The sequence below is a fragment of the Danio rerio genome, chromosome 22 (genome assembly GCF_049306965.1).
Source record: "Danio rerio strain Tuebingen ecotype United States chromosome 22, GRCz12tu, whole genome shotgun sequence".
In the NCBI taxonomy this organism is placed as follows: Eukaryota; Metazoa; Chordata; class Actinopteri; order Cypriniformes; family Danionidae; genus Danio; species Danio rerio.
Window position 1 is genome coordinate 28,563,277 of NC_133197.1, and position 11,261 is coordinate 28,574,537.

An 11,261-nucleotide genomic window follows, 5' to 3' on the forward strand; every position below is an offset into this window, starting at 1 on the left:
GCATTTTAGTGGCTGGATCTGGTTTTATCACATTCTGTATTGGACGTTGAAAATTAGCTTTTCTCAGCCAGCAGAGGTCAAAATAAGCAGTAATGCAAACTCAGTCAGAGACATAGATTTTCACTTGCAACTTTCTTAAACATATTTAACAGTGCACAAAATGTTGTCTGAAACAAAAAGAAAATGCTTTTTAGTGGCTGGATCTGTTTTTATCACTTTCTGAATTGAACATTGAAAATGAGCTTTTCTCAGCCAGCAGAGCTCAAAATAAGCAGTAATGCAAACTCAGTCAGAGACATAGATTTTCACTTGCAACTTTCTTAAACATATTTAACAGTGCAAGAAATGTTGTCTAAAACAAAAAGAAAATGCTTTTAAGTGGCTGGATCTGTTTTTATCACTTTCTGAATTGAACGTTGAAAATGAGCTTTTCTCAGCCAGCAGAGGTCAAAATAAGCAGTAATGAAAACTCAGTCAGAGACATAGATTTTCACTTGCAACTTGCTTTAACATGTTTAACAGTGCATAAAAAGTTGTCTAAAACAAAAAGAATGATGCATTTTAGTGGCTGGATCTGGTTTTATCACATTCTGTATTGGACATTGAAAATGAGCTTTTCACAGCCAGCAGAGGTCAAAATAAGCAGTAATGCAAACTCAGTCAGAGACATAGATTTTCCCTTGCAACTTGCTTTAACATGTTTAACAGTGCATGAAATGTTGTCTAAAACAAAAAGAATGATGCATTTTAGTGGCTGGATCTGGTTTTATCACATTCTGTATTGGACGTTGAAAATGAGCTTTTCTCAGCCAGCAGAGGTCAAAATAAGCAGTAATGCAAACTCAGTCAGAGACATAGATTTTCACTTGCAACTTTCTTAAACATATTTAACAGTGCATAAAATGTTGTCTAAAACAAAAAGAAAATGCTTTTTAGTGGCTGGATCTGGTTTTATCACATTCTGTATTGGACGTTGAAAATGAGCTTTTCTCAGCCAGCAGAGGTCAAAATAAGCAGTAATGCAAACTCAGTCAGAGACATAGATTTTCACTAGCAACTTTCTTAAACATATTTAACAGTGCATAAAATGTTGTCTAAAACAAAAAGAAAATGCTTTTTAGTGGCTGGATCTGGTTTTATCACTTTCTGAATTGAACATTGAAAATGAGCTTTTCTCAGCCAGCAGAGGTCAAAATAAGCAGTAATGCAAACTCAGTCAGAGACATAGATTTTCACTTGCAACTTGCTTTGACATGTTTAACAGTACATGAAATGTTGTCTAAAACAAAAAGAATGATGCATTTTAGTGGCTGGATCTGGTTTTATCACATTCTGTATTGGACGTTTAAAATGAGCTTTTCTCAGCCAGCAGAGGTCAAAATAAGCAGTAATGCAAACTCAGTCAGAGACATAGATTTTCACTTGCAACTTTCTTTAACCTATTTAACAGTGCATGAAATGTTGTCTAAAACAAAAAGAAAATGCTTTTTAGTGGCTGGATCTGTTTTTATCACTTTCTGATTTGAACGTTGAAAATGAGCTTTTCTCAGCCAGCAGAGGTCAAAATAAGCAGTAATGCAAACTCAGTCAGAGACATAGATTTTCACTTGCAACTTTCTTAAACATATTTAACAGTGCACAAAATGTTGTCTAAAACAAAAAGAAAATGCTTTTTAGTGGCTGGATCTGTTTTTATCACTTTCTGAATTGAACATTGAAAATGAGCTTTTCTCAGCCAGCAGAGCTCAAAATAAGCAGTAATGCAAACTCAGTCAGAGACATAGATTTTCACTTGCAACTTTCTTAAACATATTTAACAGTGCAAGAAATGTTGTCTAAAACAAAAAGAAAATGCTTTTAAGTGGCTGGATCTGTTTTTATCACTTTCTGAATTGAACGTTGAAAATGAGCTTTTCTCAGCCAGCAGAGGTCAAAATAAGCAGTAAATGCAAACTCAGTCAGAGACATAGATTTTCACTTGCAACTTTCTTAAACATATTTAACAGTGCATGAAATGATGTCTAAAATAAAAAGAATGATGCATTTTAGTGGCTGGATCTGGTTTTATCACATTCTGTATTGGACGTTGAAAATGAGCTTTTCTCAGCCAGCAGAGGTCAAAATAAGCAGTTATGCAAACTCAGTCAGAGACATAGATTTTCACTTGCAACTTGCTTTAACATGTTTAACAGTGCATAAAAAGTTGTCTAAAACAAAAAGAATGATGCATTTTAGTGGCTGGATCTGGTTTTATCACATTCTGTATTGGACATTGAAAATGAGCTTTTCACAGCCAGCAGAGGTCAAAATAAGCAGTAATGCAAACTCAGTCAGAGACATAGATTTTTACTTGCAACTTGCTGTAACATGTTTAACAGTGCATGAAATGTTGTCTAAAACAAAAAGAATGATGCATTTAAGTGGCTGGATCTGGTTTTATCACATTCTGTATTTGACGTTGAAAATCAACTTTTCTCAGCCAGCAGAGGTCAAAATAAGCAGTAATGCAAACTCAGTCAGAGGCATAGATTTTCACTTGCAACTTTCTTAAACATATTTAACAGTGCATGAAATGTTGTCTAAAATAAAAAGAATGATGCATTTTAGTGGCTGGATCTGGTTTTATCACATTCTGTATTGGACGTTGAAAATGAGCTTTTCTCAGCCAGCAGAGGTAAAAATAAGCAGTAATGCAAACTCAGTCAGAGACATAGATTTTCCCTTGCAACTTGCTTTAACATGTTTAACAGTGCATGAAAAGTTGTCTAAAACAAAAAGAATAATGCATTTTAGTGGCTGGATCTGGTTTTATCACATTCTGTATTGGACGTTGAAAATGAGCTTTTCTCAGCCAGCAGAGGTCAAAATATGCAGTAATGCAAACTCAGTCAGAGACATAGATTTTCACTTGGAACTTTCTTAAACATATTTAACAGTGCATAAAATGTTGTCTAAAACAAAAAGAATGATGCATTTTAGTGGCAGGATCTGGTTTTATCACATTCTGTATTGGACGTTGAAAATGAACTTTTCTCAGCCAGCAGAGGTCAAAATAAGCAGTAATGCAAACTCAGTCAGAGACATAGATTTTCACTTGCAACTTGCTTAATCAAGTTTAACAGTGCATGAAATGTTGTCTAAAACAAAAAGAATGATGCATTTTAGTGGCTGGATCTGGTTTTATCACATTCTGTATTGGACGTTGAAAATGAGCTTTTCTCAGCCAGCAGAGGTCAAAATAAGCAGTAATGCAAACTCAGTCAGAGACATAGATTTTCCCTTGCAACTTGCTTTAACATGTTTAACAGTGCATGAAATGTTGTCTAAAACAAAAAGAAAATGCTTTTAAGTGGCTGGATCTGTTTTTATCACTTTCCGAATTGAACGTTGAAAATGAGCTTTTCTCAGCCAGCAGACGTCAAAATAAGCAGTAATGCAAACTCAGTCAGAGACATAGATTTTCACTTGCAACTTGCTTTGACATGTTTAACAGTGCATGAAATGTTGTCTAAAACAAAAAGAATGATGCATGTCAGTGGCTGGATCTGGATTTATCACATTCTGTATTGGACGTTGAAAATGAACTTTTCTCACCCAGCAGAGGTCAAAATAAGCAGTAATGCAAACTCAGTCAGAGACATAGATTTTCACTTGCAACTGTCTTAAACATATTTAACAGTGCAAGAAATGTTGTCTAAAACAAAAAGAAAATGCTTTTAATTGGCTGGATCTGTTTTTATCACTTTCTGAATTGAACGTTGAAAATGAGCTTTTCTCAGCCAGCAGAGGTCAAAATAAGCAGTAATGAAAACTCAGTCAGAGACATAGATTTTCACTTGCAACTTGCTTTGACATGTTTAACAGTGCATGAAATGTTGTCTAAAACAAAATGAATGATGCATTTTAGTGGGTGGATCTGGTTTTATCACATTCTGCATTGGACGTTGAAAATGAGCTTTTCTCAGCCAGCAGAGGTCAAAATAAGCAGTAATGCAAACTCAGTCAGAGACATAGATTTTCACTTGCAACTTTCTTAAACAAATTTAACAGTGCAAGAAATGTTGTCTAAAACAAAAAGAAAATGCTTTTAAGTGGCCGGATCTGTTTTTATCACTTTCTGAATTGAACATTGAAAATGAGCTTTTCTCAGCCAGCAGAGGTCAAAATAAGCAGTAATGCAAACTCAGTCAGAGACATAGATTTTCACTTGCAGCTTGCTTTGACATGTTTAACAGTGCATGAAATGTTGTCTAAAACAAAAAGAATGATGCATTTTAGTGGCTGGATCTGGTTTTATCACATTCTGTATTGAACGTTGAAAATGAGCTTTTATCAGCCAGCAGAGATCAAAATAAGCAGTAATGCAAACTCAGTCAGAGACATAGATTTTCACTTGCAACTTCCTTAAACATATTTAACAGTGCAAGAAATGTTGTCTAAAACAAAAAGAAAATGCTTTTTAGTGGCTGGATCTGTTTTTATCACATTCTGTTTTGGACGTTGAAAATGAGCTTTTCTCAGCCAGCAGAGGTCAAAATAAGCAGTAATGCAAACTCAGTCAGAGACATAGATTTTCACTTGCAACTTGCTTTAACATCTTTAACAGTGCATGAAATGTTGTCTAAAACAAAAAGAATGATGCATTTTAGTGGCTGGATCTGGTTTTATCACATTCTGTATTGGACGTTGAAAATTAGCTTTTCTCAGCCAGCAGAGGTCAAAATAAGCAGTAATGCAAACTCAGTCAGAGACATAGATTTTCACTTGCAACTTTCTTAAACATATTTAACAGTGCACAAAATGTTGTCTGAAACAAAAAGAAAATGCTTTTTAGTGGCTGGATCTGTTTTTATCACTTTCTGAATTGAACATTGAAAATGAGCTTTTCTCAGCCAGCAGAGCTCAAAATAAGCAGTAATGCAAACTCAGTCAGAGACATAGATTTTCACTTGCAACTTTCTTAAACATATTTAACAGTGCAAGAAATGTTGTCTAAAACAAAAAGAAAATGCTTTTAAGTGGCTGGATCTGTTTTTATCACTTTCTGAATTGAACGTTGAAAATGAGCTTTTCTCAGCCAGCAGAGGTCAAAATAAGCAGTAATGAAAACTCAGTCAGAGACATAGATTTTCACTTGCAACTTGCTTTAACATGTTTAACAGTGCATAAAAAGTTGTCTAAAACAAAAAGAATGATGCATTTTAGTGGCTGGATCTGGTTTTATCACATTCTGTATTGGACATTGAAAATGAGCTTTTCACAGCCAGCAGAGGTCAAAATAAGCAGTAATGCAAACTCAGTCAGAGACATAGATTTTCCCTTGCAACTTGCTTTAACATGTTTAACAGTGCATGAAATGTTGTCTAAAACAAAAAGAATGATGCATTTTAGTGGCTGGATCTGGTTTTATCACATTCTGTATTGGACGTTGAAAATGAGCTTTTCTCAGCCAGCAGAGGTCAAAATAAGCAGTAATGCAAACTCAGTCAGAGACATAGATTTTCACTTGCAACTTTCTTAAACATATTTAACAGTGCATAAAATGTTGTCTAAAACAAAAAGAAAATGCTTTTTAGTGGCTGGATCTGGTTTTATCACATTCTGTATTGGACGTTGAAAATGAGCTTTTCTCAGCCAGCAGAGGTCAAAATAAGCAGTAATGCAAACTCAGTCAGAGACATAGATTTTCACTAGCAACTTTCTTAAACATATTTAACAGTGCATAAAATGTTGTCTAAAACAAAAAGAAAATGCTTTTTAGTGGCTGGATCTGGTTTTATCACTTTCTGAATTGAACATTGAAAATGAGCTTTTCTCAGCCAGCAGAGGTCAAAATAAGCAGTAATGCAAACTCAGTCAGAGACATAGATTTTCACTTGCAACTTGCTTTGACATGTTTAACAGTACATGAAATGTTGTCTAAAACAAAAAGAATGATGCATTTTAGTGGCTGGATCTGGTTTTATCACATTCTGTATTGGACGTTTAAAATGAGCTTTTCTCAGCCAGCAGAGGTCAAAATAAGCAGTAATGCAAACTCAGTCAGAGACATAGATTTTCACTTGCAACTTTCTTTAACCTATTTAACAGTGCATGAAATGTTGTCTAAAACAAAAAGAAAATGCTTTTTAGTGGCTGGATCTGTTTTTATCACTTTCTGATTTGAACGTTGAAAATGAGCTTTTCTCAGCCAGCAGAGGTCAAAATAAGCAGTAATGCAAACTCAGTCAGAGACATAGATTTTCACTTGCAACTTTCTTAAACATATTTAACAGTGCACAAAATGTTGTCTAAAACAAAAAGAAAATGCTTTTTAGTGGCTGGATCTGTTTTTATCACTTTCTGAATTGAACATTGAAAATGAGCTTTTCTCAGCCAGCAGAGCTCAAAATAAGCAGTAATGCAAACTCAGTCAGAGACATAGATTTTCACTTGCAACTTTCTTAAACATATTTAACAGTGCAAGAAATGTTGTCTAAAACAAAAAGAAAATGCTTTTAAGTGGCTGGATCTGTTTTTATCACTTTCTGAATTGAACGTTGAAAATGAGCTTTTCTCAGCCAGCAGAGGTCAAAATAAGCAGTAAATGCAAACTCAGTCAGAGACATAGATTTTCACTTGCAACTTTCTTAAACATATTTAACAGTGCATGAAATGATGTCTAAAATAAAAAGAATGATGCATTTTAGTGGCTGGATCTGGTTTTATCACATTCTGTATTGGACGTTGAAAATGAGCTTTTCTCAGCCAGCAGAGGTCAAAATAAGCAGTTATGCAAACTCAGTCAGAGACATAGATTTTCACTTGCAACTTGCTTTAACATGTTTAACAGTGCATAAAAAGTTGTCTAAAACAAAAAGAATGATGCATTTTAGTGGCTGGATCTGGTTTTATCACATTCTGTATTGGACATTGAAAATGAGCTTTTCACAGCCAGCAGAGGTCAAAATAAGCAGTAATGCAAACTCAGTCAGAGACATAGATTTTCCCTTGCAACTTGCTTTAACATGTTTAACAATTCATGAAATGTTGTCTAAAACAAAAAGAATGATGCATTTTAGTGGCTGGATCTGGTTTTATCACATTCTGTATTGGACGTTGAAAATGAGCTTTTCTCAGCCAGCAGAGGTCAAAATAAGCAGTAATGCAAACTCAGTCAGAGACATAGATTTTCACTTGCAACTTTCTTAAACATATTTAACAGTGCATAAAATGTTGTCTAAAACAAAAAGAAAATGCTTTTTAGTGGCTGGATCTGGTTTTATCACATTCTGTATTGGACGTTGAAAATGAGCTTTTCTCAGCCAGCAGAGGTCAAAATAAGCAGTAATGCAAACTCAGTCAGAGACATAGATTTTCACTTGCAACTTTCTTAAACATATTTAACAGTGCATAAAATGTTGTCTAAAACAAAAAGAAAATGCTTTTTAGTGGCTGCATCTGGTTTTATCACTTTCTGAATTGAACATTGAAAATGAGCTTTTCTCAGCCAGCAGAGGTCAAAATAAGCAGTAATGCAAACTCAGTCAGAGACATAGATTTTCACTTGCAACTTGCTTTGACATGTTTAACAGTACATGAAATGTTGTCTAAAACAAAAAGAATGATACATTTTAGTGGCTGGATCTGGTTTTATCACATTCTGTATTGGACGTTTAAAATGAGCTTTTCTCAGCCAGCAGAGGTCAAAATAAGCAGTAATGCAAACTCAGTCAGAGACATAGATTTTCACTTGCAACTTTCTTTAACCTATTTAACAGTGCATGAAATGTTGTCTAAAACAAAAAGAAAATGCTTTTTAGTGGCTGGATCTGTTTTTATCACTTTCTGATTTGAACGTTGAAAATGAGCTTTTCTCAGCCAGCAGAGGTCAAAATAAGCAGTAATGCAAACTCAGTCAGAGACATAGATTTTCACTTGCAACTTGCTTTGACATGTTTAACAGTGCATGAAATGTTGTCTAAAACAAAAAGAATGATGCATTTTAGTGGCTTTATCTGGTTTTATCACATTCTGTATTGGACGTTGAAAATGAGCTTTTCTCAGCCAGCAGAGGTCAAAATAAGCAGTAATGCAAACTCAGTCAGAGACATAGATTTTCACTTGCAACTTTCTTAAACATATTTAACAGTGCATAAAATGTTGTCTAAAACAAAAAGAAAATGCTTTTTAGTGGCTGGATCTGGTTTTATCCCTTTCTGAATTGAACATTGAAAATTAGCTTTTCTCAGCCAGCAGAGGTCAAAATAAGCAGTAATGCAAACTCAGTCAGAGACATAGATTTTCACTTGCAACTTTCCTAAACATATTTAACAGTGCAAAAAATGTTGTCTAAAACAAAAAGAAAATGCTTTTAAGTGGCTGGATCTGTTTTTATCACTTTCCGAATTGAACGTTGAAAATGAGCTTTTCTCAGCCAGCAGAGGTCAAAATAAGCAGTTATGCAAACTCAGTCAGAGACATAGATTTTCACCTGCAACTTGCTTTAACATGTTTAACAGTGCATAAAAAGTTGTCTAAAACAAAAAGAATGATGCAGTTTAGTGGCTGGATCTGGTTTTATCACATTCTGTTTTGGACGTTGAAAATGAGCTTTTCTCAGCCAGCAGAGGTCAAAATAGGCAGTAATGCAAACTCAGTCAGAGACATAGATTTTCACTTGCAACTTTCTTAAACATATTTAACAGTGCATGAAATGATGTCTAAAATAAAAAGAATGATGCATTTTAGTGGCTGGATCTGGTTTTATCACATTCTGTATTGGACGTTGAAAATGAGCTTTTCTCAGCCAGCAGAGGTCAAAATAAGCAGTTATGCAAACTCAGTCAGAGACATAGATTTTCACTTGCAACTTGCTTTAACATGTTTAACAGTGCATAAAAAGTTGTCTAAAACAAAAAGAATGATGCATTTTAGTGGCTGGATCTGGTTTTATCACATTCTGTATTGGACATTGAAAATGAGCTTTTCACAGCCAGCAGAGGTCAAAATAAGCAGTAATGCAAACTCAGTCAGAGACATAGATTTTCCCTTGCAACTTGCTTTAACATGTTTAACAGTGCATGAAATGTTGTCTAAAACAAAAAGAATGATGCATTTTAGTGGCTGGATCTGGTTTTTTCACATTCTGTATTGGACGTTGAAAATGAGCTTTTCTCAGCCAGCAGAGGTCAAAATAAGCAGTAATGCAAACTCAGTCAGAGACATAGATTTTCACTTGCAACTTTCTTAAACATATTTAACAGTGCATAAAATGTTGTCTAAAACAAAAAGAAAATGCTTTTTAGTGGCTGGATCTGGTTTTATCACATTCTGTATTGGACGTTGAAAATGAGCTTTTCTCAGCCAGCAGAGGTCAAAATAAGCAGTAATGCAAACTCAGTCAGAGACATAGATTTTCACTTGCAACTTTCTTAAACATATTTAACAGTGCATAAAATGTTGTCTAAAACAAAAAGAAAATGCTTTTTAGTGGCTGCATCTGGTTTTATCACTTTCTGAATTGAACATTGAAAATGAGCTTTTCTCAGCCAGCAGAGGTCAAAATAAGCAGTAATGCAAACTCAGTCAGAGACATAGATTTTCACTTGCAACTTGCTTTGACATGTTTAACAGTACATGAAATGTTGTCTAAAACAAAAAGAATGATACATTTTAGTGGCTGGATCTGGTTTTATCACATTCTGTTTTGGACGTTGAAAATGAGCTTTTCTCAGCCAGCAAAGGTCAAAATAGGCAGTAATGCAAACTCAGTCAGAGACATAGATTTTCACTTGCAACTTTCTTAAACATATTTAACAGTGCATGAAATGATGTCTAAAATAAAAAGAATGATGCATTTTAGTGGCTGGATCTGGTTTTATCACATTCTGTATTGGACGTTGAAAATGAGCTTTTCTCAGCCAGCAGAGGTCAAAATAAGCAGTTATGCAAACTCAGTCAGAGACATAGATTTTCACTTGCAACTTGCTTTAACATGTTTAACAGTGCATAAAAAGTTGTCTAAAACAAAAAGAATGATGCATTTTAGTGGCTGGATCTGGTTTTATCACATTCTGTATTGGACATTGAAAATGAGCTTTTCACAGCCAGCAGAGGTCAAAATAAGCAGTAATGCAAACTCAGTCAGAGACATAGATTTTCACTTGCAACTTGCTTTAACATGTTTAACAGTGCATGAAATTTTGTCTAAAACAAAAAGAATGATGCATTTTAGTGGCTGGATCTGGTTTTATCACATTCTGTATTGGACGTTGAAAATGAGCTTTTCTCAGCCAGCAGAGGTCAAAATAAGCAGTAATGCAAACTCAGTTAGAGACATAGATTTTCACTTGCAACTTGCTTTAACATGTTTAACAGTGCATGAAATGTTGTCTAAAACAAAAAGAATGATGCATTTTAGTGGCTGGATCTGGTTTCATCACATTCTGTATTTGACGTTGAAAATGAGCTTTTCTCAGCCAGCAGAGGTCAAAATAAGCAGTAATGCAAACTCAGTCAGAGACATAGATTTTCACTTGCAACTTGCTTAAACATGTTTAACAGTTCATGAAATGTTGTCTAAAACAAAAAGAATGATGCATTTTAGTGGCTGGATCTGGTTTTATCACATTCTGTATTGAACGTTGAAAATTAGCTTTTATCAGCCAGCAGAGGTCAAAATAAGCAGTAATGCAAACACAGTCAGAGACATAGATTTTCACTTGCAACTTTCTTAAACATATTTAACAGTGCAAGAAATGTTGTCTAAAACAAAAAGAAAATGCTTTTTAGTGGCTGGATCTGTTTTTATCACATTCTGTTTTGGACGTTGAAATTGAGCTTTTCTCAGCCAGCAGAGGTCAAAATAAGCAGTAATGCAAACTCAGTCAGAGACATAGATTTTCACTTGCAACTTTCTTAAACACATTTAACAGTGCATGAAATGATGTCTAAAATAAAAAGAATGATGCATTTTAGTGGCTGGATCTGGTTTTATCACATTCTGTATTGGACGTTGAACATGAGCTTTTCTCAGCCAGCAGAGGTCAAAATAAGCAGTTATGCAAACTCAGTCAGAGACATAGATTTTCACTTGCAACTTGCTTTAACATGTTTAACAGTGCATAAAAAGTTGTCTAAAACAAAAAGAATGATGCGTTTTAGTGGCTGGATCTGGTTTTATCACATTCTGTTTTGGACGTTGAAAATGAGCTTTTCTCAGCCAGCAGAGGTCAAAATAGGCAGTAATGCAAACTCAGTCAGAGACATAGATTTTCACT

The 11,261-nt window shown here is 34.7% G+C and overlaps 1 long non-coding RNA gene across 1 annotated transcript in view; it reads left to right on the forward strand.

The window, feature by feature from the left end:
• The window catches only part of LOC141380300 (uncharacterized), a 133,136-nt gene that overhangs the window by 119,554 nt on the left and 2,321 nt on the right, over positions 1–11,261 (forward strand). The gene's annotated exons all lie outside the window — the stretch shown is intronic.